Source organism: Oncorhynchus gorbuscha, linkage group LG24, assembly GCF_021184085.1.
Source record: "Oncorhynchus gorbuscha isolate QuinsamMale2020 ecotype Even-year linkage group LG24, OgorEven_v1.0, whole genome shotgun sequence".
In the NCBI taxonomy this organism is placed as follows: Eukaryota; Metazoa; Chordata; class Actinopteri; order Salmoniformes; family Salmonidae; genus Oncorhynchus; species Oncorhynchus gorbuscha.
Window position 1 is genome coordinate 35,708,341 of NC_060196.1, and position 26,964 is coordinate 35,735,304.

The 26,964-nt window shown below is 44.5% G+C and overlaps 1 pseudogene; it reads left to right on the plus strand.

Annotated features, from left to right (window-relative positions):
* The first annotated feature begins 233 nt into the window (after positions 1-233).
* On the plus strand, positions 234-22,990 carry LOC124013206 (annotated as a pseudogene).
* The last annotated feature ends 3,974 nt before the right edge of the window (positions 22,991-26,964 follow it).

The following is a 26,964-nucleotide window of genomic DNA, read 5'->3' on the forward strand; positions in this document are numbered from 1 at the left end:
ACAAATATAGGCCTATGTCCAACACCTCAAAATAGGACAAGTACAATAGGCTATACATATACTAAGAAGTGGTAGATGTCCCCTTCCAAATTAATTCTGTCTCGGACCATGAAACCAGACACAGATCTTGGCAAAATAGGGAGTGACGATTTTAACGTCCACGGTAGCGCTGCTCGATCTTTCGTATAATTTGTTTTTTAATCTTTTGGTTTTTAGGGCGGGGAGAGAGGCGGTGGACGCAGGTGTTTTAGTACTTTCGGGTCAGTTCATGCTCTCTCGATTTTAGCTGGAATTATATTTTCCAGATAAAAGGGATTTTGTAAATAATAGTTATGTGCTGCATGGATTCCTGCTGCCGTCCAGTTAAAACTGCAAACCCATCTAGCGCACTGGGGATTTGAGTCGCTTCGACTAGCCTAGGGACAACTGTAAAGGAAATGTCGAGCGTCGACTTTTAGTTTTCTATACAAATCGCGATCAAGCCAGTAAATCGAAGCTGCTTTTAAATAATATTGCATTCATTTGATTGGTCGACCGACCTGCTGCAAGTTTGAGTTTTCTGGCCAACGATGTGCTCAATTGTAACATTCAACTTGTTAGATTGTGCTATTCTAACCTCTCATATATTTACATTAGTATCAGTAGCGCCACGTGAATGTTTATTGATACACGATCAATTCGTCATTTCAACTCTGGATTTCTGCTAAAGTAGACCCTCTGGATTTCTGCTAAAGTAGACCCTCTGGATTTCTGCTAAAGTAGACCCTCTGGATTTCTGCTAAAGTAGACCCTCTGGATTTCTGCTAAAGTAGACCCTCTGGATTTCTGCTAAAGTAGACCCTCTGGATTTCTGCTAAAGTAGACCCTCTGGATTTCTGCTAAAGTAGACCCTCTGGATTTTACGCTAAACTGTTCAATAGAACATAATTGATGGACACAGTTCTTCCTGCATTACATCCAAGTTGAAAGAAGGGACTTTTTTTTTCAATGTCAGGAAGGCATCATTATGTCCCCTTCAATAGTTATTGATCCGGTAGTTGACTGTAAATAAGCATCCAAAGGCACCACTCTATCCACATTCTCTGACTAGGCTTCACCGCTTTATCGAAAGGCAAGTGCAGTTCACTAGAACTTTGCACAGCCCTTTGGCACTTCCCGTGTTTTGCTGTGCTCTGGTAGACTAGAGAACAGAGAGAGAACATGGACGATGAGATGTTTGAGCAGCTCATGTATGTCCTGAACCAACTGGTGGCATGGACTGCTGCGGGGGCTATGGTGTTTGGTGGAGTGGTGCCTTTACATCCCCCAGTACAGGGACATCAGACAGACACAGAACGCAGAGGGATTCTCCACCTATGTCTGCCTCGTCCTACTGGTGGCCAACATCCTACGTATACTGTTCAGGTAAGTTTTGCCACAGGTGTGGTACACTTGTTGCATATTATTCCAAATGTGCATTGATGCATGTGAAGGCTGTAGACGGAGTGCATTTTAAAGAACAGACAGACGTCAACTATTTGGCCCTTCAGAATTTACAGTGTTTGAAAATGACACGGCCTCTCACTGAATAGTCATATGAGTTTGGATAGCACAGTTCTGGCTTGGTTTCAACAAATCCCTATTGTCTCCAGCGCGGGAACTTTATTACTGCCCTTGAGCCTGACTAGTCCCTCCCTCCCGGTCTTCTCTGTCCAGGTTTGGGCGCTACTTTGAGACACCACTCCTGTGGCAGAGCATGGTCGTGATCGCCACCATGTTGAGCAGGCTCGACCTGTGTACCAACGTCCGTGTGGCCACCGAACTCCAGACTCCAGAAACACTGAACTCCAGAAACGTTCATTCACAGGTCAGTATCCTCCTCCCTGGCCTGTCCTTACTCACCTCTTCACACGTGTCTTTAACCTCCCGGTTCCTAGCTCCTCTTTGTGGCTTTATAATCAGTTCATAGCCTCTGTTCGCATCGTGGCGTGAGCTACTGATAATGCTTGGTTTTATCACCAACCTGTAGATCAAACATGCCTTTGACATGTAGCATAAGCTGGGGGGTTTATCTCTGTGAGTGTGTGCGGTTAGATTTAAGTGGTTTTAGCAGTAAATCATATTATGTCACATGTTGGCTCTTCATGACATTTTCTATCTGCAATGTTTGAAACCATTTGCCTACTGAACGCGGCCTTGTACTGTACACCTCTAGTTCGTCTTTGTAATAGGAATTTCCAGGTGAACGAAAGAGAAGAGGAGTCACAGATAAACTCAATTAAAATAAATCTATCCAGTTTATTACAAAATGGAGAACAATATCCCACACAGGAGCAGAGAAGTATGTAACTGGCCTCTTGGAGACAGGCCCTTAATGTCCTAATCAGACAACACCACATGTTCTGTAAACACCAGCCCGAGAGGCTTGTAGAAAAACAAAAAGGCATTGATTTGTTAGCTGCTGCAGAATCATTGTCACAAAATACAGTAATAATCAGTGTGTTCTCGGGCCTTGCACCTCCAGTCTGGTGTCAAATACTATCAACAGAGATATGAAAACAATTCAGAATATTCACACTGATGATGCAGGGGGCTGTCAATGCTTTGACCCCGAGCTGCACCACACTTTCCCAAACCATCTTGCTGTTCAATGTGTAAATGGATGTTTTGTTTTTTAAAATGGTATTGCTGTGTGTTTTATGTTGTAAATGTGTCTGCAACTTTGTGTGCTGCTATTTTCGGCCAGGTCTCGCTTGTAAAATATATTGTTAATCTCAATGAGACTAATCTGGTGAAAAATAAAATTCACCCGCACCTTTGCACAAACAGAAGACTGATAGATTCATGTGTATTACAGAAAGGGAAAATATAAAATGCTAAACATGAACATTCTTCATATTAAATATTGCCATAATAACAGGATGTGGATTATCAATAGAATTAGATTTGATCTGTTGCGGAACTAGAGGTGGCTGCTGTATCTGGCTCATAATGCCCTTCCTCAGCCTGTTGGCTATATACACTGACTGACTGATCTACACCTGTGTTCCTCTGCCAAAGCAATATTAGAACATTAAACTCTCGGTGCTGCACTCATGGGGCCTCAATCCAGAGTTTGGTAACCAATCAAATTGGCAGGATCATGGGAGGTGGGTCAGTTGGTTTGAGATCAGTCAAACTTTTAAACGAACGTGGAGGTTTCAACTCTGTCAGACGTAAAACAAATGTTGAAGTTTCAACTCTGGTCAACATTTGAGGTTTCTACTTTGTCCGACCCCAAACGTTGAGGTTTCAACTCTGACTTAAAACAAACATTGAGATTTCAACTCTGTTAATTCCTACAGGGAATTAGTTATGGGGGTCGTCGTTTTGAAATCACTAACCGTATGGTCAAGAATAAACCTCTCCTCACTTGACACTGTGGGTCAGTTCTGGTCTGTAGCACAAGGTGAAACCAAGCTCTATTTAGGGAAACCTACCTCTCTTTAGGGAAACCAAGCTCTCTTTTCGCCCTTTCCTCTTATTTTGTAACAGTCCCTGAGAAGTTCTTTCTGGGTAGGTGCCATCTGTCTCTCTCTGCCATCCAGTCATTCATCTTCCTTCCTCCCTTAAACTCGCTCTTTCTGTCCTTACTACATGGACTTATGTGGCACTCCCTCTGTTATTGCTCCATTTAGAGTACTAACTGCCACTAACTCATCAGCATCCTCCTGCATTAACCTGGCATGCATCCTCCTGCATTAACCTGGCATGCATCCTCCTGCATTAACCTGGCATGCATCCTCCTGCATTAACCTGGCATGCATCCTCCTGCACTAACCTGGCATGCATCCTCCTGCACTAACCTGGCATGCATCCTCCTGCACTAACCTGGCATGCATCCTCCTGCACTAACCTGGCATGCATCCTCCTGCACTAACCTGGCATGCATCCTCCTGCACTAACCTGGCATGCATCCTCCTGCACTAACCTGGCATGCATCCTCCTGCACTAACATGGCATGCATCCTCCTGCATCGCATGTGATCCTTCCTCATCATATTTGTGATTCATGAAGAACCAATATAGTTGTTATAGTGTTCACATGGAAGTTCACAATGCATGTTAGCTATAGTCAATAGCTTGAAGTGTGTTGGTGTGTGAAACACTTTTTATGCTTCTGATATTAGTTTACTATAGCATGCATATGTATTGCAGTGATTGTTCATGGAAATTGAATTTAGCTTCAGTTCGTTGCGATGTCTGATTGTGATGACTCAGATTCTTACTCAGAACATTAAAATGCATGCATTCTAGACTCCTATATATTGACTAACCATATGTATTGAGACTGATTGTTGCTGTTTACTTAATGTTATTGACCGTGAGACTTAACTGCTCGGCTATTTTGTGGCTAGAAAAGTCATGATTTGACTGTTTCTTGGTTTGAAATTAACTATGCTCAGTGTTTTTTGTTGTTTTCGATAGCGTGACGACAAGAATTGTATTAAATGCTGCATGTGAAAGCTAATGTGCACTACCCATGGCCTCTCCTCTGTGGTCCTGTCTGGTAAAACAACAATGATGACTTGGATTCACACCAGCTTGCTGAAGAGGCACAGACAACTCAGATGGGACCGTTAGAGACTGTGGTCTTCCTAGCTCTCTCTTTGTTATTCTACCTCTATCTTTGCCCTTTGTTTCAACTCCCTCTTGTTACATTATAGCAGCTGAGAGGGGCTGAGGACCAGCTGCTATAATGTTGAGAGAACGGAGTCTCGCAACCTTTCAGTCGCTCAATTGTACCCGTTTCATTGTGCTGAGAACTTTGTTTGTGTGAGTAGCGTGTGATGCCCATCATAAATATGGATTTACTAACAATGGATCTCAATGTCGTGTTAAGTTCAAGTTGACACTGCTGCTTTGTACTTGGAGAGCAGTTGCTATCCTCTATGTGAACAGTAGGTGGTGCTGGGAAATAACAAATGCCCACAGTGCCTGTGAAGATGCAGTAAATGCTCTGTGTTGTATATTGGCCATAGTCCTCACTGACTGTGATGTAATTTGCCTTCTCAGAACGGCTATCCATCACGCTTTATTAGGTTCACTTGTCTTCTCTCTTTGATTGATTATGCATTGTAGAATCCAATGATAGTTGCAGAGAAAGGTGCAGACTGTCTGAGATATTTGTTTCAGAAATCAAAAATACATTTTCACCCTTTATTCAGCCTCTGTGTTTGGAGTTGTGTGTTTGTGATTGGGAACTAGGAGTTAACTGGTGGAGTTGTTGCCAACTTCTTACAACTTATCAAATTGTTTTTCACCCAGCATGATGTTGTTCTACAGCACAACTCCAGTGGTATGGTAAGCTGGCTTTCTTCTCATCACAGGAGAAAAAGCTTAATTCTGACTTCAACTTACCTCGTCAAAAGGGGCTCCCGAGTGTGCAGCGGTCTAAGGCACTGCATCACAGTCCTAGAGGCGTCACTTCAGACCCTGGTTCGATCCCGAGCTGTATCACAACCGGCCGTGATCGGGAGTCCCATATGGTGGCCCACAATTGGCCCAGCGTTATCCAGGTTAGGGGAGGGCTTGGCCTTCCATTGTAAATAAGAACTAGTTCTTAACTGACTTTCCTAGTTAAATAAATAAACACATTTTAAAAGCTGCCGTTTTGTGTGCCACATGTACGATCATGGTTCTGGACTGTACATGAAACAGTTGGCACTTGGCAGTGGAACCAGAGTTCAGTTGGCACATTTCTTGGCAGTGGAGCTGGAACCAGAGCCAGGCTGTGTTCTCCTTGGCCTCTGCCTGGCTTTGGGCTGGATCTGGAGCTCAGCCTCTCTGCTTTCCGGGATCTCTGTCTCCCAGACCTCCTTCCTCTTCTCTGGTTCTGCCTCTCTCTTTGCCCCTGCCTCTACCTCCTTGGCCTGTGCGGCCTCTCAGCAGTCTTCCTGGCCGGCCTCTCGCAGTCTCTCTGGCAATCCATCACCTCTCTCTGCCAACCTTGATTATCATTGACAGAACCTTTGCTCGTCTGTCTGCTATACACGTATGGGTCTGTTCATCTATTGATTAATCCAGGAAGAGATATGAAGGAGAGGCATGTTGTAATTCACTATTGATGAGAGAGGAAAGAGGAATTCCTCAGCCAACAACTCTCTGGCGAACTTCCTAAAAGGCGATTGTCTCAATGTAGTTTGGGAGTAACAGATAGTTCTGACGTCTCCTTATCTTTGTTGGAGTTTCGGGCTTTGAGTTTGGCTACAATTGAGTATTTCAATAACATTTCACCTGCTTTCACTGAAGCTGTAAATGTGAGTGTCAAACTGAGACTAACGAATCAGTATTCTGACACATTACCACTGAAGTGTAATACGGACCCGTGGAACCAGAATATTTCTGTATATTCCAAACGTTGTTGTGTGTGTTTTGTGCTTGTATTGAACTGTTTGTACATCACAGTACGAACAGAGCTGGCTCCCCTCTGAGGCTCTCTCTCCAGGCTCCATTATCGCGGCAGGTTGTCCAATCAAAAACAATTATGTCCCAATCACTCTGGAGATGTGCATTAAGCTTCCTCCTTGTGAGTTCAAACCGAGAGCAAACTCTTTCCTCCCTCCCTGCGTCAGTGGACTGTTTCTTTGGAACATGTTCTGGGTTAAATTGGCTGTGAATTTAGGGTAACGACTTCACAAGACCATTATGTCTCTGCCTCCGCCCCTGTCAATTGGTAATGTGTGTTTGTGTATTGTGCGTGCAAGCATGGAGACTGTACCCTGGATCTCAGCATATCTGTTTGTTAAAGATCCTCAAGGTAGTTCTGGTATTATGAAGTTAGTGACTGGTTATGATAGGATCTTAATCTGGTTTATGAGACGGCTGTCAGGCCGACGGGAAGGTTGACTTTAAAGAGGTCGTTCAGGTTAAGAGAGTACGACGTTTAGGTGTATGAGTAAACCTACGGATTACCTACCCCAGGTGGAAGTCAAATGTATTGAGCTGCTCAAACGGCGGTCTAGTTTGGATCATCTTTCTCAGCTTTGTGGTAGTGTTCTACAGATCCAGGGATACATTTAGTTTCACTCTGCATCAAAATTCTAATTCAAATCACATGCTATTGTTTGTCTTCTATTCTGTTCCCTTTTTAGGATGTTTGTTGACAGTTGGACCAGCGAATAGGAGCGTTGAGGAGTATTTGGCACTACCAGAGATGTGAGGGGAGTTGGTTATTAGGCCTGTGTACTGGTAAAGAGACAGTCGGGGAGGACAGGGACAGTCAGGGAGGTCAGGGACAGTCAGGGAGGTCAGGGACAGTCAGGGAGGACAGGGACAGTCAGGGAGGACAGGGACAGTCGGGGAGGACCGGGACAGTCGGGGAGGACCGGGACAGTCGGGGAGGACCGGGACAGTCGGGGAGGACCGGGACAGTCGGGGAGGACCGGGACAGTCGGGGAGGACCGGGACAGTCGGGGAGGACAGGGACAGTCGGGGAGGACAGGGACAGTCAGGGAGGACAGTAACAGTCAGGGAGGACAGGGACAGTCGGGGAGGACAGTCAGGGAGGACAGGAACAGTCAGGGAGGACAGGGACAGTCAGGGAGGACAGGGGCAGCGAACAGGTGCATTGAGAATAGTCTACTTATATAATCTTTTGTTGCTTATTAGTCATCACTCTCTCCTGTAAGGTGTGATTCATTGGTACCCTTCCGATTCACATCCTACTCTCCTCACACACCTTGCTTTGACTTAGCCCCAAAAAGCAGGTTCTTTTTTTTTTCTAGACCATTTTTTAGGTAGCTGTTTTCTCTGCATGATTATGGACTATGAATTACATGATTGACAACATGTGATTATGGGAAGTGTAGACCTGGCAGGCTAAACGACACCCTCTAACTAATGTCCTGGGGAGATAAACTACTGCAAAACAATATCTAGCTCTGGCACATGCCTGCCTGCTTACACATTTACCATTGCTCAGTGAGCAGAAAGCGTGTGTGCGTGTTGTGCACGGGCAACAGCGGGTACGTTTTGACATGAAGCCAGCACTCTCCCCCACATTGTCCCCGTGGTGGACACACACACACACACACACACACACACACACACACACACACACACACACACACACACACACACACACACACACACACACACACACACACACACACAGTGGCACCGTGTCAGAGTAAACAGAGGAATGAAAGAGGAGAGGAGGAGGGGAGTGAGAGCACCCCAGGGTAGGTGAGTGGCACAGTTGGGTGTCGCACGCTAAGGTACTGCTGTTAACACCTGAAACAATTCTCTTCTATCACTACAAAAAGCAATTTCCCTCTAATTTCTTTCACGTTGGGAACCAGGAAGTAACATTTCTATTCTGTGGTGTGTCTGCGGAGGATGGGTTTTAGTACTCCTTTATGTTGTTATCCCCAATACACTCATCTCTGGGCGTACATTTCCTTTAGATCCTGTATACAGCTCAGACTGCTAGCAGGACCCTGATTGGGTGCTTTTTGAGTTGCAGACCATAGACATGATGATCGATCATGCACACCCTGACTCTCACATATACACCTGTCTGCAATGCGTATTAGTCAGAAATCCCATGTAAATCTCAGACCAGTTTAACATCAGTATTTCAATAAAATACATTAAATTGACATGTCAAACCTATTAGTTGTTCCACTCTAGAATGCAATCAGTCTCAGTAAGTCAGCAGGACGGGTAATGTAAGGTGTCGTACCTCTTCGTGTGTATCAGAAGGCAATGTGATTATGGAAAAGGGTAGGAAACCAAATCCACCATGTCATTTTAGATGAAAGGGGGATATCTAGTCACTTGTACAACTGAACGCGTTCACCTAATAATAATAATAATATATGCCATTTAGCAGACGCTTTTATCCAAAGCGACTTACAGTGATGTGTGCATACATTCTGAAATGTCTCCCGCATTTAATCCAACCCCTCTGAATCAGAAAGGTGCAAACTGCATGAGTTTGTTCAAATTGCTCACTTTTATTTAGTTTAGGTGTGTTGAAGTCGGAATATCAAGGAGCTTGTCTTTTAGATCAGTAGAATCTCTAATTTCATCATGGAGGTAGAGGGTTGTAAAAATCCTATTGAAGATACTGCACAGTGGACCCCCCCCCCTCTCTCGCCACCTCTTCTCCCCCCTCCGTTCAGCGACACCTTAACGTTGTTTAGAGCAGGGTCAGGCTCCGAGAAGTATTCAAATACGTTACGTGCAGCTCAGTGTTGACAGCAGGGAAGGCATCAATGAAGACAATAAACATTTGACATTTTGACATAACATTATCCTCAGCACTCCAAACAAGGATGCAACCTCCTCGCTAACCTTCTTATCCGTTCGCTGATTGTGTTTACGATTTGTTTTTGGGTACCTGTATAGGTTAAAGGTTGAGGCAGAACAATGTGTTGTGGCAGTGCCAGTCTCCGAGCTGAGACGTCACTATAGATTGTATTGCAGTCCTGCAGTTTGTTATAATCTTCATGTTGAATTCATGACTTAAACTCAACTTTGTTGTTTATTTTTTGTCGTTTATTCCCCTGATGAAAAGGGAACAAAGCAAAAACTAACTTAAGGGAACATTTGGTGAGGCAGAAACATTTTACAGTAAATCATTCAGGGTTTTCCAAATGCATTTTCCATGCAGCTATGTGTCCTTGTCTCGCGTCACACGCGATGCTTTTATTATGATCTTCTCAAAAGCCAGTGTATTATTATGGAGATAAATCGAGCTGAAAAGGTTAAGAACTGTTAGTTTTATCACTGTTTGTAGGAGACAAGTAAAGACACGATCTTTGCATGTGTCTGTCTGCCTCAGACTTTGAATGGAGCCACTTCTGGTCGTGGAGTCGTTTCGTGGACTACATGCAGTGTGTGGTGGTGTAGGCCGCCAGCAGCGTGAACATCACGTACCTGCTGCTGGACTCCTCTGTGTTCGTAGAGACCCTGGGCTTCCTGGCTGTCTTCGCTGAGGCCATGCTGGGGACGCCGCAGCTCTACTGTAACTACCAGAACAAGAGTACTGAGGGGATGAGGTGAGGACGAAACGCACACTACAGCCGCCATTCAGTTGTCTTCCCTTTCTCTCACTTGATATTCACTCTCTTTCATCCCATCTCTTGCTTCCTTACTCTTCATATCCCAGCTGCTGAGCTTCAGTGGTTAATTTAAGCAATAAGGCCCGAGGATGTGTGGTATATGGCCAATATACCACGGCTAAGGGCTGTTCTTAAGTGCAACGCGGAGTGCCTAGGCTCAGCCCTTAGCCGTGGTACATTGACCATTTATCACAAACCCCCGAGGTGCCTTATTGCTTAAATAAACTGGTTACCAACGTAATTAGAGCAGTAAAAATAAATGTTTTGTCATACCCGTGGTATACCGCATTCAGGGCTCGAACCACCCAGTTTATAATATGAGATCTGTTACTTCAAACTGGTCTTTTAATTTTAATCTGCAGACCTGTGTATAAATTCTCTCTCATTTATGGAACACTTAAACACTTGGGTATGTAATTCACAGACCCGCCTGGGACTGAATTTAGTTCATTCAGTGAAAGGATTTTCTACTAGAAGTGAAGATATTGTTTGGTTTATATGATTTAAACGGATGACTTTGTTTTGAACAGGAAGCCTCCTTAGATTTTGTCTTAAGTTGTTGAATTAATTGGCTTTTTACTGCCTTCATTGCCCCAGCGATTAAATCCTTAGGCCGGATTCACACTGAGACAATTAAATCCATTTAAAACATGAACCTTCATTGTTAATGCTCCATTCTAATGCTGTTATCATCATCATCATCATAATGATTATGGAGATGTTCAATAATGCAAGCTTTAGTGCCGTTGCTGTCATCATTTAGTTTTGTGGCTCTGTTCTCCGTGTTCTTATTGTGAGTCATGCTGTAGTGACTAGCCATGACCAACACACACACACACAGACATGTACACACACAATTGAAATAGTCTCTGAATGACCACGCATCAGACTAATATGCGCGAAATAATATATCGCTAAAAATAGAAAGATTGAGTAGCTCATTACCATATTGATTATCAATGACACATAATAACAAATATACCTTTTTTTAAATAAAATAATCAATTGGTTAAGCCAAACCTCAGAACATGCCATGCCAGTCAGGTCCAGAGATGATTAATGACAACAGAACTGCATCCCAAATTGCACCCTATTCCCTATTCTCGTGTCTTTGGCTATGACGTATTAAGTGCTATGACATGCAATTCTATAAAATCCTTTCTCTTTAATTAATTTTACCTGATTGAGCTAATCATGTAAATGTAATTAACTAGAAAGACGGGGCACCACAAGAGCTGTTATTTTCCGAATAAACTCTGAAAGACCTAGTAATATTTTACACCAATAGCAGTCAATATTAATCGTTTGGACGGAGCCGACAATTTCTGGTTACACAAAGGAAAGGGGGTTGGGTGTGAGTGAAAGAGCGGGAAGACTGAGGAACAAAGGAAGAAGCCATGCTATGGTAAATACAGTATCTTATGCATTCTAAATTACCTCCCTATATCTGTGAAAGTCTACACATTCTAGTTATGTCGTCCTGTCATCAGTCATAATGTCTCAGATGACAACCGTACTGACATCATATTCATTAAGTACCAACGCATATTTTCAACCGTTTCTATTACCGAAATATGGTTCCTTTCCCCTCACTTGTTTGATGTTTCCAGGCTCTCTGTTTAACAAAGGCTATTCAAGAGTCCTTCAGTAGAGTCAAGAGAGGGAGAGGGGAGAATGGTATTTATGGGGTGGTCATAAACCTTACCCACAGGCCAAAGTCATGACACTATATAGTGCACTACTTTTGACCATGGCCCATTAGGGAAAAGGGTGCCATTTGTGACAAATGATGCTATAGGCATGCTTCTGCTTTTCCATCACTACCAGTCAGAGCTAGGCGCAAGACCCCTCTAGCAGACAGTTACCAAACAGATCATAACTACAACACAAAGAGGAAGGCGACTGGGGACCATAGGTGACCCAACATGGCTGCTATAATGGTGGATGTTGGCTGGGGGAAGAGATTATAGGGGAGGCTGGTCTACAGGAAGTGAATGCTGATCTGTCTTGTCATGGTTTGATGGGAAATTAAGTTGAAAGTTGATGTGAATATAGTCCTCCATTTCTATTGCTACAGTACAGCTTCAAATCATGTATTTACTTCAAGGCTGCCAAGTCAACCCCATGTCTGCTGTGTGCACACACCTGTGCCTGGCTCTTTGTCTGTGCCTGGCTCTTTGTCTGTGCCTGGCTCTTTGTCTGTGCCTGGCTCTGTGTCTGTGCCTGGCTCTGTGCCTGGCTCTGTGTCTGTGCCTGGCCCCGTGTCCTGTCCCCAGTACAAACAGACTCCGTGAAGAGCAGATCTCAGTGTGGCGTTATCTGCTCAGCAGTGGCTCTGCCTGTTCTGTCCTGCTCTCTCTCTCTCTCTGCCTGCTCTGCTCTGTTAGGTGTCTGTACTTCGTCCGCCCCCTCTCTCTCCCACTGTTTTGTACCTGTTCAGGCAGTTTTTGGACTGGGGTTTATGGTAGGCTGTTGCTAGGTTACTTTACCTCTGCACTCGATCCTGTATTTGTTTTAAGGGGATGAATGAGAGTTCTGATTAGCTGAATGACCTTGAGGAGAAAATGTTTGTTCTAAAGCTCCATTGTCAAACTAAGCTCCAAGGTCAAAACAAGCTCCATGGTCAAAGACAATGAATGAATTTGAATTTGAGGCTTAACTACAGGGCTGTGTGAAATGTTTGAAGATGAAACTCTGTTCCATAGTAAATTACAAAACACATAATAATAATCCTGCTGCATGTATCCCCTGTGGCCACTTTAGATGAGAGGAATTATGTTGTGAATATTTCCTGGTGTGGTGATTTAGCGTGAGGTTGGTTTGACCAGTGGTTTTGGAGACTGCTGTATGTAGTGTGTGTGTGTGTGTGGCTGCCCCTCTCAGCCTCTCTGTGTGTAGAAATGATGGCACTTTGGCATAACACCAGTCTCCAGCGGTGTGTGGGTGTGCATGCGTCTGTGTGTAGCAGGGCAGCAATGAACACAAAACGACAGGAGAAGTCGAACCAATGACGTTAATGTCTATGAGTAGAACAGAGTGTGTTTTGATGTTATGTTCAGAGACTGGTCCAGACTGGGGTGGGGAAAGCAAGGCGAGGGAGACTGGGGTGGGGGTGGCGAGGCGGGGGAGACTGGGGTGGGGGGTGGCGAGGCGGGGGAGACTGGGGTGGGGGTGGCGAGGTGGGGGGTGGCGAGGCGTGGGAGACTGGGGTGGGGGGAGCGAGGCGTGGGAGACTGGGGTGGGGGGTGGGGGTGCGAGGCGAGGCAGGGGAGACTGGGGTGGGTGGGGGGGATGCGGGTGTGGGGGGAGCGAGGCAGGGGAGACTGGGGTGGGGGGTGGCAAGGCGGGGGAGACTGGGGTGGGGGGTGGCGAGGCGGGGGAGACTGGGGTGGGGGGTGGCGGGGGGTGGCGAGGCGGGGGAGACTGGGGTTGGGGGTGGCGAGGCGAGGGAGACTGGGGTGGGGGGTGGCGAGGCGGGGGAGACTGGGGTGGGGGTGGCGAGGCGGGGGAGACTGGGGTGTGGGGTGGCGGGGGTGGCGAGGCGGGGGAGACTGGGGTTGGGGATGGCGAGGCGAGGGAGACTGGGGTGGGGGGTGGCGAGGCGGGGAGACTGGGGTGGGGGGGTGGCGAGGCGGGGGAGACTGGGGTGGGGGGAGCGAGGCGTGGGAGACTGGGGTGGGGGTGGGGGTGCGAGGCGAGGCAGGGAGACTGGGGTGGGTGGGGGGGATGCGGGTGTGGGGGGGGCGAGGCAGGGGAGACTGGGGTGGGGGAGACTGGGGTGGGGGGTGGCGAGACCGGGAAGACTGGGGTGGGGGGTGGCGAGGCGGGGGAGACTGGGGTGGGGGTGGCGAGGCGGGGGGTGGCGAGGCGGGGGAGACTGGGGTGGGGGTGGCGAGGCGAGGGAGACTGGGGTGGGGGTGGCGAGGCGGGGGAGACTGGGGTGGGGGGTGGCGAGGCAGGGGAGACTGGGGTGGGTGGGTGGGGGGGGGTGCGGGGTGTGGGGGGAGCGAGGCAGGGAGACTGGGGTGCTGGTGTCTGGGAGACTGGGGTGCTGGTGTCTGGGCCCCTGGCCTGAGATTCAGGTAATGAAACATGGAGGGACAGGTTCTGCAGACCACCTACTGACTGACTGCCCTTATAAGTCCTCTCTGTATATGCTGTTTCACAAGGACAGATAGCACTCTGGGAGACTTCCTTATTTAGCCTGCCGTCTGACTGTTTGACCAATAAATCAATTCAGTATACAAGTCTCTGTCTGCATTCAACAACACTACATCACTACCTTGTCAGACTAGTCTGCGACAACTTGTCTAAGCAGAAACATACCCCCCCCCCCCCCCGGCTTTGGAGCTGCTGATTACCTGATGAAATGCAGAGCATCTTTCATCCTCCACCACATCCGATATATATACTTTTTATTTAACCTCCTAGTCAGTCTTCTGTAAGTGGCTGGGGACTTCTAGAATCATCTCCCAGGTATGTTCTGACTCCGTCCCCGACCTCCCGGCATTCTCTCTGAGTGCGTGTCCCAAATGGCCCATTCCCTATATAGATGGGCTTTGGTCAAAAGTAGTGCACTACATAGGGTGCCCTTTGGGACGTAGACAGTCAGCAGCAGGAGGACTGATAAAACCCTCAAACCAGCTTTCACATCATTACACACTGGGCTGGCCCAAACTGTATGTCAGCACTCTGAGAGAAAATAAAGAAATGTTGCTCCTCTTCCCCAGGACTAACATGTTTCGTACCTTGGAGGGGGAGGATGGAGGGAGAGAAAGATGCAAGGGGGAGGGGGAGTATGAGTAGATGCAGGGTAAGGTTATTAAAAAGTTTGTTACAACTGAAAGGGCTAAATGGGAGCTAGGTGGTGGGAGGTGAAGATGGAGACATGAATAATGTAGAAGATTTGACAGGTCCCACTCCTCCTTCTCCCCTCATCCTGTGGGTGCGAGCTATTAGACAGACTGCGATGGGGGCTGTGTTTGGGTTGAGGGGTGAACCTGTTACCCTTTAATGAGCCTGATGATAATTACCTCCAAACCCTTCTGAATATCTGCTAAGTAGCTTCTGCTAGAGAATTGTCTTCTTACTTTGAAGCCACCATTGTGGCCTCGATGCATCAAATCTTCATCAATGGGGCGGCAGGGTGGCGTAGTGGTTAGAGCGTTGGACTATTAACCGGAAGGTTGCAAGTTCAAATCCCTGAGCTGACAAGGTGCAAATCTGTCGTTCTGAACAGGCAGTTAACCCACTGTTCCTAGGCCGTCATTGAAAATAAGAATTTGTTCTTAACTGTCTTGCCTGGTTAAATAAAGGGAAAAAAGAAATACAATAAAAAACATGAATTTCATTTGTATGGATCATTGAACATGTTACCTTGCCAATAACATTGATAAAGTGTCAGACTAATTACATTATGAGAGTGATACCATATTAGAAGTATTGGCATTGTAGTCAATACTAGGCTTAGGCGGTATCCAGATTGTCATACCTTCATACCGACCTTGTGCCATACAGGGATATTCGGTAATACTAGCACTGAACACAAGGGGAGCTGTTTTCAAACCCATCTTAAATCCGAAGGTTAACAATGATTTTGATTTAAAGGATCCCTATTAGCTGACGCCAATGGAGACAGCTAGCCTTACTGGGGTCTGACACAAAGACTCCAATTTACATTCACTACATGATAATGTTTTTAAATGTGTGTGTGCATCTATCAGTTACACATACATGTCAGTACATACACACAACAAGTAGGGCACATGGGGGAGAGATGTTGTGCCACAATGTGTTTTTTTATTTGTAAAAAAAAAAACGTTTGCTGTTCACTTGCGCTATATAAGATGGAATAGAGCTCCATGCACTCATGGCTCCGTATAATACTGGACGTTTCCTGGAATGCTAACAAGTACATGTAAAATCCCATAGAGAATGCTAACTAAATGCTAACGAGCACATTGCAAACATTTTATACAGTTTCTGACCTAAACTATGTAAGTAACTCAAAAATGCTACTCGCGGTTTGCTGCACGCACAAAACAGGAGGGGATCTTCTGCTGTTACCAACCGAATGCTGGATTTTGGAAGAAGCTAACCACTTAGCTAGATAGCTAACTAGCTTGTAAATTAGAAAACAAAAGCACATTTTTAGACAATTAAATTGATAGTTATAAGATATCTAACTGGTAAATGTGTAGTTGTGAATTCCATACTGTAACTAGGTCACCTGGTGCATGCTGTACAACAGTAGGTCACTCACACGGCTCCGGTCTTCGTGTTCTTCATCATCGTCATCGTCTGGCATAAAATTTTGCATTACAGCTCCCAACTAAACTATAGTATAAATCCATTACACTTTGGGATACAAAAGGGGGAAAAACAGATTAGACTATTCTGGGAAGGCTTTCCACTAGATGTTGGAACATTGCTGTGGGGACTTGCTTCCATTCAGCCACGAGGATTAGTGAGGTCGGGCAGTGATGTTGAACAATTAGGCCTGGCTCGCAGTCTGAGTTCCAATTCATCCCAAACGTGTTCGATGGAGTTGAGGTCAGGCCTCCGTGCAGGCCAGTCAAGTTCTTACACTCCGATCTCGACAAACAATTTCTGTATGGATGCTTTGTGCACGGGGGCATTGTCATGCTGAAACAGGAAAGCCTTCCCCAAACTCTTGCCACAGAAAGCAGAGAATTGTCTAGAATGTCATTGTATACTGTAGCGGTAAGATTACCCTACACGGTATACCGCCCAGGCCTATTCAATACTAGACATTCATGTATGGTTATGACCCAATCATTATAACCTCACAGATACAGTATAATATTCATAGGATGTATATTGGATTTATTATGGATTCATTTATTAGGCCTAGTACTGCATACCATGATTGAATATGGCATCAGTGTATTTGCTTAGGGCAGAAACCCATTCCCTGTAACGCCTAGAAATGTTTTGTCTGAATAATTATTTTTAATTTTAAACGTACACCGCAACCATACAACACCCTACCCAAGTTTTCCCTTGACACCAATTAGATTAGGCCCCCCCTCAGCCTCTCCATCTCCCTCACCTTTTAATGAATGGGTTTCTATTCAGATTAGCGAAAGTCCTGACGTGTCAGGTTTGACTCTGGCACTCAGAGCAGAGGGCCCTACTCCAAAATGTCACGACACAAGGCGGGTTGTATTAAGAAGAGCAGATGAAGGATGCCTCTGCTTTCAGAAAAGACTGTTGTTGCGGTAGGCAGTTATTGTAAACACTTCTGAAGGCTGAGTGCTGTTAGCTAACTGTGTTTGTGCCTCAGTCCTAACCTTGTCAGCGTTTACCTTCCGTCCTTGTCTTCAGTACGAAGCCTGGGGTGACAAACAAAGAGGAGAGAGGGTGGGTGGAAGAGGAGTAGCTGGGGCTACTGTCAGTCTATAATGCTTCATCCATAATCACCAACACTCTGTCAAGGCTTTTCTCGTTTTAAAAACAAACTGAGTAGAGCAGAGTTCCTGGGAACCCAGCTTGCCATGAAACTTTATGTTTACACATTATAATAAGCAATGCTGCTTTCTTCATCTAAGAAGGGGGTTGTCAAAGCTGTGTTTGCACAGTAGACAACATGCACAGAGAGGCCTCCTGCTGTACCACCCTTCTACTGTAACTGTTAGTGTTTTACTTCCCTATCCGCTCAGTGACACCGAGAGGAGTGACCACATCTCACCCTAAAGTAGGGCTCTCCATCACTGTTCCTGGAGAGCTACCTTCCTGTAGGTTTTCGCTCCAACCCCAACCTAGCGTACGTGATTCTAATATTTAGCTGGTTGATAAACTGAATCAGTTAGTTACAGCTGGGGTTGGAGTGAAAACCTACAGGAAGGTAGCTCTCCAGGAACAGGGTTGGAGAGAGAACCTACAGGAAGGTAGCTCTCCAGGAACAGGGTTGGAGAGAGAACCTACAGGAAGGTAGCTCTCCAGGAACAGGGTTGATGATGCCCTAAAGAAACACTCGTCACAAACTAAAGTCCAGAAGCGTTGAGGTGGCAAATGAACTTGAAGGAATTCCAGTAATCTTTCCTTTTTAAAAGTTTGTTTTGGAAATAGTGGGTCAGTATCCCCATCTGAAACGGTTTGGTCTGTTATTGTGTTAATCTTTTCCCATGATTCCCATGATGTCTCTTTCTGTCAGGATTAAGGCAGTGTCCGAATGCCTCTAGTTGCATTCTAAATAGTAAGCTTTTTTGGTATGCGAAAATAGAACGTTTTATAGTGTGACATTTTGAGAATGTAGTATGCTTTAAATTCCAGGATGTCATACTCGTTTTGACTTTTCATCTAGTAGAAATCACTGCACACTAAGGAAGAAAAAACATGTTTTCAGACCCACGTGTGTTTGACAACAGCTGATAATCAGTTGATAACTAGATTAGAGGTCGACCGATTATGATTTTTCAACACCGATACCAATTATTGAAGGACCATAAAAAGGCGATACCAATTAATCGGACAATTTTGTTTTTGTTGATAAAAAAAAAAAAAATATTATTATTTTAGTTTTTAAAATTTGTAATAATGACAATTACAACAATACTGAATGAACACTTCCTTTACCTTAATATAAAATCAATTTAGCCTCAAATAAATAATGAAACGTTGAATTTGTTTTAAATAATGCAAAAACAAAGTGTTGGAGAAGAAAGTAAAAGTGCAATATGTGCCATGTAAAAAGCTAACGTTTAAGTTCCTTGCTCAGAACATGAGAACATATGAAAGCTGGTGGTTCCTTTTAACATGAGTCTTCAATATTCCCAGGTAAGAATTTTTAAGTTGTAGTTATTATAGGAATTATAGGACTATTTCTCTCTCTACCATTTGTATTTCATATACCTTTGACTATTGAATGTTCTTATAGGCACTTCAGTATTGCCAGTGTAACAGTATAGCTTCCGTCCCTCTCCTCGCCCCTACCTGGGCTCGAACCAGGAACACATCAACAACAGTCACCCTCGAAGCATTGTTACCCATCGCTCCACAAAAGCTGCGGCCCTTGCAGAGCAAGGAGAACAACTACTCCAAGTCTCAGAGCGAGTGACGTCACCTATTGAAACGCTATTAGCGCTCACCCCGCTAACTAGCTAGCCATTTCACATAGTTTACACCAGCCTAATCTTGGGAGTTGATAGGCTTGAAGTCATAAACAGCTCAATGCTTGAAGCATTGCGATGAGCTGCTGGCAAACGCACTAAAGTGCTGTTTGAATGAATGCTTATGAGCATGCTGCTGCCTACCACCGCTCAATCAGACTGCTCTGTCAAATATCAAATCATAGACTTAATTATAACATAATAACACACAGAAATACGAGCCTTTGGTCATTGATATGGTCGAATCTGGAAACTATAATTTACAAAACAAAACGTTTATTCTTTCAGTGAAATATGGAACCGTTCCGTATTTTATCTAACGGGTTGGGATCCCTAAGTCTAAATATTACTGTTACATTGTACAACCTTCAATGTTATGTCATAATTATGTACAATTCTGGCAAATAAATGGACTTCACACAGTTCGCAACGAGCCAGGCGGCCAAAACTGCTGCATATACCATGACTGCTTGCACGGAACGCAAGAGAAGTGACATAATTTCCCTAATTATAAGAAATTCATGTTAGCAGGCAATATTAACTAAATATGCAGGTTTAAAAAATATATAATTGTGTATTGATTTTAAAGAAAGGTATTGATGTTTATGGTTAGCTTTGGTGCAACGACAGTGCTAAATCATCACCCGTTTGGCGAAGTAGGCCGTGATTCGATGATAAATTAACAGGCACCGCATCAATTAGATGCAACGCAGGACACGCTAGATAACCACACACGGTTGATGATATTACTAGTTTAACTAGTGATTATGTTAAGATTGATTGTTTTTATAAGATAAGTTTAATGCTAGCTAGCAACTTACCTTGGCTTCTTGCTGCCCTCGCGTAACAGGTAGTCAGCCTGCCATGCAGGCTCCTCGTGGAGTGCAATTTAAGGCAGGTGGTTAGAGCGTTGGACTAGTAACCGGAAGATGGCAAAAACGAATCCCGTTCTGACAAGATATAAATCTGTCGTTCTGCCCCTGAACAAGGCAGTTAACCCACCGTTCCTAGGCCGTCATTGAAAATAAGAATGTGTTCTTAACTGACTTGCCTAGCAACTTACCTTTTAAACGTAATTTTTTTTTTATAACTTGCTTAATTAATTAAAGGTGTAAAAAAAAAATTTTTAATCGCTGTCCAAAAAATACCGATTTCCGATTGTTATGAAAACTTGAAATCGGCCCTAATTAATCTGCCATTCCGATGAATCGGTTGACCTCTAAACCAGATAAGAGGACAGGCTGTAGCAAAACGAACGAATGAATGGCGGGAAACAACGCAATTGTGCATTCGGTGACGCCTTCTCAGTATAGATGAGCATGTTAATTTGTTGCTTACTGCATGCATTTGTAATAAATAGTATGTAGTATGATTAGTACACAGTATGTAGTTTTAGTATGTTTTAAGCAAGACATGTTTTGTACACTGCCACTGTCGCTGGCTCTGCCAACATTGAAATTCTGTTTATCACCCCCTCTGTTCTCTCGCCTCCCTCGCTCCCTGCAGTATAAAGGTGGTGATGATGTGGACGAGTGGGGACACCTTTAAGACAAGTTACTTCCTGCTGACCGAGGCTCCTGTCCAGTTCTGGACCTGTGGTCTGCTGCAGGTGTGAGTGGACATTACCATTCTCTTCCAGGTGTACTACGACAGCCGCTACCCGCAGAAACCCGTCTCACACAGTGCGTCACACACAAACCAGCACCAAGGCACTCTGACACCCCTAACACACACATCGTCATCAGTCGGTCATGTAGCACACAGTTTCAGTGTAACTTTGCCTGAAGAATTCCTGCTGAATGACACTTACTACGTTTTTTTTTTCAAAACAGATGGAATGTCCAGTTATGTGTATGTGGTGCAGATGGTTATACAAATATATCCCTAAGAATGTATCCCTGTATGCGAATATACCTAAGCATACATACAAAATCTACATTGCAATCATGCACAGTGTGTGTATGGATGAACGCTCAAGGACATGTGGACCAGCTTTCATGTCCATGGACCTGCATGAAAAACCTTCAGACTCCCAAAGGGCTGGTTACCCAGCCAGTGATAACAATGTACAACCCATCATCAAAATAACTAACAGAAACCTCAATGAATGTACAATGGAATTATACTTTTTGGGGAATTTAAAATCGACATTTAGAATCTACATTTCATTTAGATAGCTATTTCTTCGGTCTCAGTGGATTGATGCTGGTCAGTTCTCCACTGGTCTGGTCTGTCTGACTCGGGCCTCTTCTGATCTGGTCTGGTTGGAAGATGACCTGCTGCTTGTAGGAAAATTCACAAGATGAATTCAGCTAAAAGCAATTAAAACTTCATCTTTGGTAAAACCGCGAAGGCTGTCAGGGCCAGGAGCCAGGTTCCTGGGAGCCCAACATGTTTCCTTCAGATGACTCCTAGGAAAAGGTTGAAGACTCAGTGGTTCAGTGGACCGCTATGTTGCTGGTATTACTGACAGTAAGGGAGTCAGTGGAGGGAGGGAGGGAAGTCTCAACTTGAGGAAATTGTGTGAAACAAATCTATATTACGTTTGTTATGCTACTGTTTTAATTTCAATGACTAGCAACCACGTTGCTAGGCCAGGGAACTGGAGGCCCTTTCTGTTATGGAAACAACAAAGCATCAGGAAGGACATTAAGTATAAACCTTCTGCCTCGAGCACCATTTATACCTGGTTCTAACATGAGTCCTTTGTCCTGGTCTTACCAGACAGGTGTGTGTGGATGTGTGTTAGCACCAGGTATAAACAAGGCTTCTGAGGACTGTTTGCTGGTCTGTGGACACTTCATCTTTAGTCTCCTCCACTCCCTGCTCCTCTCAGCCTCAAGCACCTCTAGAAACCTTTCATTTGTTTAAATGTGATCTTTTTAATTCATTTATTTATTTATTTATTCAGCTGTTAAGTGTTTTCGATATCTGCTTTGGGTGGGAACAGTGGCTGAATCAGGAATCAGTCAAGGGTGGCCACAAATCTTACCCTGCCGAGGGCTGGTGTGGGTGCAGGGTTTTGTTCTAGCCAAGCAGTAAGTGTGTCCAGACCACTTGGTATGTTTGACCATAAGGTAAGTAGAATCTCTCTGGGTGTAACCAAGACTATACCAGCACTACAGCTGTTATACTCACCTCTGGACTGCTGGCTAAAACGTAGTTGGTGGTTGTGTCCAAAATGACGTCCTATTCCTTGTTTATTGCTCTACTTTTGGACCAAGTAGTGCAGTGTAAAGGGAATAGGGTGCCATTTCAGACGCAGATTGAGTTTCACGCTGGATATTATATTTATTTTTATTTAACCTTTTATTTAACTAGGCAAGTCAGTTAAGAACAAATTCCTATTTACCCCAGCCAAACCTGGATGACGCCCTCTGGGACTCCCAATCGCGGCCGAATGTGCACAGCCTGGATGGTAAACTCTAGCTGGTAAACTTTCTTTTAATCACTGGTGATTCATATTTGTTTTGTTATCGATCTTTTTATAGTCCTGAAATGCCAATATAATCACAAACCTTGTACACTTGCCCTTTTGTCAAGCCCTTTTTCATGGTGATGATGGGTGCATGCTGCGGTGCATGTCAAATGGTGATAGTTGTTGTAATTGTATGAAGAAGTTGTGCACTTAGTGACCTCTGGCTGTGTCTTATCAACAAGGCAAAAATGGCCTCAACCCCTCTCACAATACCCCATAATGACAAAGCAAAAACAGGTTTTTAGACATTTTTGCACATTTACACAAGTATTCAGACCCTTTAGTCAGTACTTTGTTGAAGCACCTTTGGCAGCGATTGGTCTTCTTGGGTATGACGCTACAAGCTTGGCACACCTGTATTTGGGGAGTTTCTCCCACTCTTTGCAAATCCTCTCAAGCTCTGTCAAGTCAGATGGTGTGTAGCAGTACAGCTATTTTCAGGTCTCTCCAGAGATGTTCGATCAGGGTTCAAGTCTGGGCTTTGGCTGGGCCACTCAAGGGCATTGAGACTTGCCTCGAAGCCACTCCTGCATTGTTTTGGCTGTGTGCTTAGGGTCGTTGTCCTGTTGGAAGGTGAACCTTCTCCCCAGTCTGAGGTCCTGAGCGCTCTTCATCAAGGATCTCTCTGTACTTTGCTTCGTTTATCCTTCCTTCAATCCTGACTAGTCTCCCAGTCAGTGTCGCTAAAAAACATCCCCACAGCATGATGCTGCCACCAACATGCGTCACTGTAGGGATGGTGCCAGGTTTCCTCCAAATCTGACACTTGGCATTCAGGCCAAATAGTTCAATCTTGGTTTCAAAAGACCAGAGCATGTGGTTTCTCATGGTCTGAAAGTCCTTTCGGTACCTTTTGGTAAACTCCAAGCGGGCTATCATGTGCCTTTTTACTGAGGAGTGGCTTCAGTCTGGCCACTCTACCATAAAGGCCTAATTGGTGGAATGATGCAGAGATGGTTGTCCTTCTGGAAGGTTCTCCCATATCCACAGAGGAACTCTGGAGCTCTGTCAGTGACCATCAGGTTCTTGGTCACCTCCCTGACCAAGGCCCTTCTCCCCTGATTCCTCAGTTTGACCGGGCGGCCAGCTCTAGGAAGAAACTTGGTGGTTCCAAACATTTTTTGGTACCCTTCCCCAAATCTGTGCCTTGACATAAATCCTGTCTCAGAGCTATACAGACCATTCCTTCGAAATCATGGCTTGGTTTTTCTCTGACATCCACTGTCAACTATGGGACCTTATATAGACAGGTGTACCTTTCCAAACCATGTCCAATCAAGTTGAAGAAACATCTCAAGATCGACCACTGCGCCACTCAGGTCTTTGATCAAAGGCATCACAGTGCTAACTGTGTCACTAGAGTTTCTGGGTTCGATTCCAGGCTCTGTCACAGCCGGCCACGACCGGGAGACCCATGGGGTGGCGTACAATTGGCCCAACGTCATCCGGGATAGGGGAGGGTTTGGCCGGCAGGGATGTCCTTGTCCCTTCGCGGACTAGCGACTCCTGTGGCGTGCCGGGCGCAGTGCATGTTGACACAGTCACCAGGTGCACGGTGTTTCCTCCAACACATTGGTCCAGCTGGCTTCCGGGTTAAGTGGGCATTGTGAAGAGGCAGAGTGAGGCTTTGTTGGGTTGTGTTTTGGAGGACACACGGCTCTCGACCTTTGCCTCCCGTATTGGAGTTGCAGCGATGAGACAAGACTGTAACTACTAATTGGATACCACAAAATGGGGGAGAAAAGGGGGTACAAATAAAAAAAATATATATTATAATAATAAAAGATTGATCAATGAAAACCGGATGCAACTGAGCTCAATTTTGAGTTTTCATAGCAAATGTTCTGAATACTTATGTAAAAAAGCTATTTCTGTTTATTTGCAAAAAGACATTTAAAGCCTGTTATCGCTTTGTCATTATGGAGTATTGTGTGTAGATTGATGAGGGAAAAACATTTATTTAATTCATTTTAGAATAAGGCTGGAATGTAACAAAATGGGGAAAAATGGCAAGGGGTACTTTCCGGTACTTTCCGAATACACTGTAAATCAACCTTACTATGGTCCGTCTTATACTGTTACTTGTTGTCGTTAGCCCATATGGGGTAATAATGTTAAAAAGCCAATATTCATGAAAGCTCTGTGGTGCTGTCATTAAAGACCAATGTAAAAACGTGTATCCTACTGTTATTTGTGTAAATGTATTATGCTGGTGACGTTTGCATGAAGGGTGTATCTGAAATGACACCCTATTCCCTAAATGGTACACTCATTTGTACTAGAGTGTGCAATACAGGGAATAGGGTACAATTTCCGACGCAGGTCTATTAGCACTGTCCTGATAATACTATTCCATCAACAATGGAGACCTGGTTAGTATCTTCTGTCAGAGGAACTACTGGCTCACCAACCACGGCCCATGTTTGGGCTCCAGGCATGTGGCCTCCACGGCTATCAACAACGTACATGGTAATGCACCTTCACTGTGTCTTCACAACAAGCACTGTGTTGACCACACCATACCAACATTAGTCAAAATGATTTCCATAGAGCGTATTCTAAACAAACAGGAATGTGCAGGCCAGCCGCAGCAGAACTAGTCCAGGGGAAATTATACTGGGTGTCAGTTCCAAATGGCACCCTATTACCTACATACAGTAGTAGTATACTACCTTTGAGCAAAGTCCTATGGGCCCTGATCATAAGTAGTGCACTGTATAGGATAAGGTGTCCCCTTTTGGAAAACTGGGAGGAACAAAAGAGCTGCTGAAGATGCCGCCATGCTTGTCCTTTTTCTCTCTCTCTTTTGTAGGCATGACGTCAACGGTGCAAGTGGGACATTTTTCCCAGTCGTATCCTGGTATTTACTAAATTAACAGATGTGATCGTAGCATTAGTCCAATCTGATCACAGGGCGAATGGACTAATGATGCGATCACGTCTTGTAAATTCATAAATATCAGCATACGATTAGGAAAAATCCGCTTGAACGCACCGCTGACGTCATTTGTCTACAAAAAAAAGAGGGCAAGCATGGCGGCAACTTCAGCAGTTGTTGTTTATGATAAGAACAAAATACTTATTGTTGATAGAAAATTGTCTTGTTCACTTTCTAAATCAAAAGGAAGATCTTCTCTGGATATACTTTAAGGGCAAAAAAGAGCAAGACAATCACAAGCCTTCTAATGACCTCCATGTTTGATGGTATTCAAATGTAAATGCACCCAACTCGTATTTACAACTAAACAACTGGTAATTACCACCTTCCCACTTGGTTATAAACGCAGCATTGTAAATTCTAGTAAACATACAAATTATATAAACTTTTTTTGAGGGGAGGAGGAGGATTTCAATTAGTGTACAGAACCCACTGGGTCAGTTCAACATGGATAATTGGGTAATATTTTGTTGAAACAGATCAACGAAATTAGAACCTATAAATCACCCGCTCAAAAAGACAGCCAGAAGTTTGTTGAATTTCCTATGTGTTATCACTGCACTTTCAACCATCTAAAAGCACAACCAAAGTTCAAATGGGAATACAATGTGATATTTTGTTTATTTATACAGCATACTAATGTGATCTCACTGTGCTTCATCTAATAGCAGAACCAAATTAACTGGATTGCAGTTGAGATTACATTAAAAGTACATGGTGCAAGTGATCAATGCCATTTGAGATTCTGCACAGATTATTACCGCAATTGTGAAGCTCTCCACAGACCTGTGATGACTTACAGATGTTGGATCTTAATTTGATCACCTTGTTGCAGGACATTTTAAACTTGTAGTGTATTTGAGACTTAAAAAAGCTCCTGAAGTTTAATTTCCATTTAGATATTTCAGATTGGGAAACATTTTTTGAATGGTCATCCAAGTTGGGAGTCTTGTCCCGCTACTGAATGGACAAGTGTAGTGTTTGTAATGCCTGTCTCTTGTCATAGATTGCAAAATGACCTTTTCATTCAAGACAGGATAAACGCACTCGGGTGCCAATTGAATTAAGTACACCACCCCGTTCACGACAATGGTTTGCTCCTACAGTCAGTGAGTCACATGGCCATGGCTTGCTATATAAGGTAGGCAGACAGGCATTCAGTAACTGTTAGATTTAACAGAATGGGCAAAATGATTGACTTAAGCGACTATGATCGACGGTGCCAGGCGCACTGGTTCTAGTATCTCAAAAAATGTTGGTCTCCTGGGCTTTCCCACGCACGAGAGTGTTTAGGGTTTACCGAGAATGGTGCGACAAACAAAACATCCAG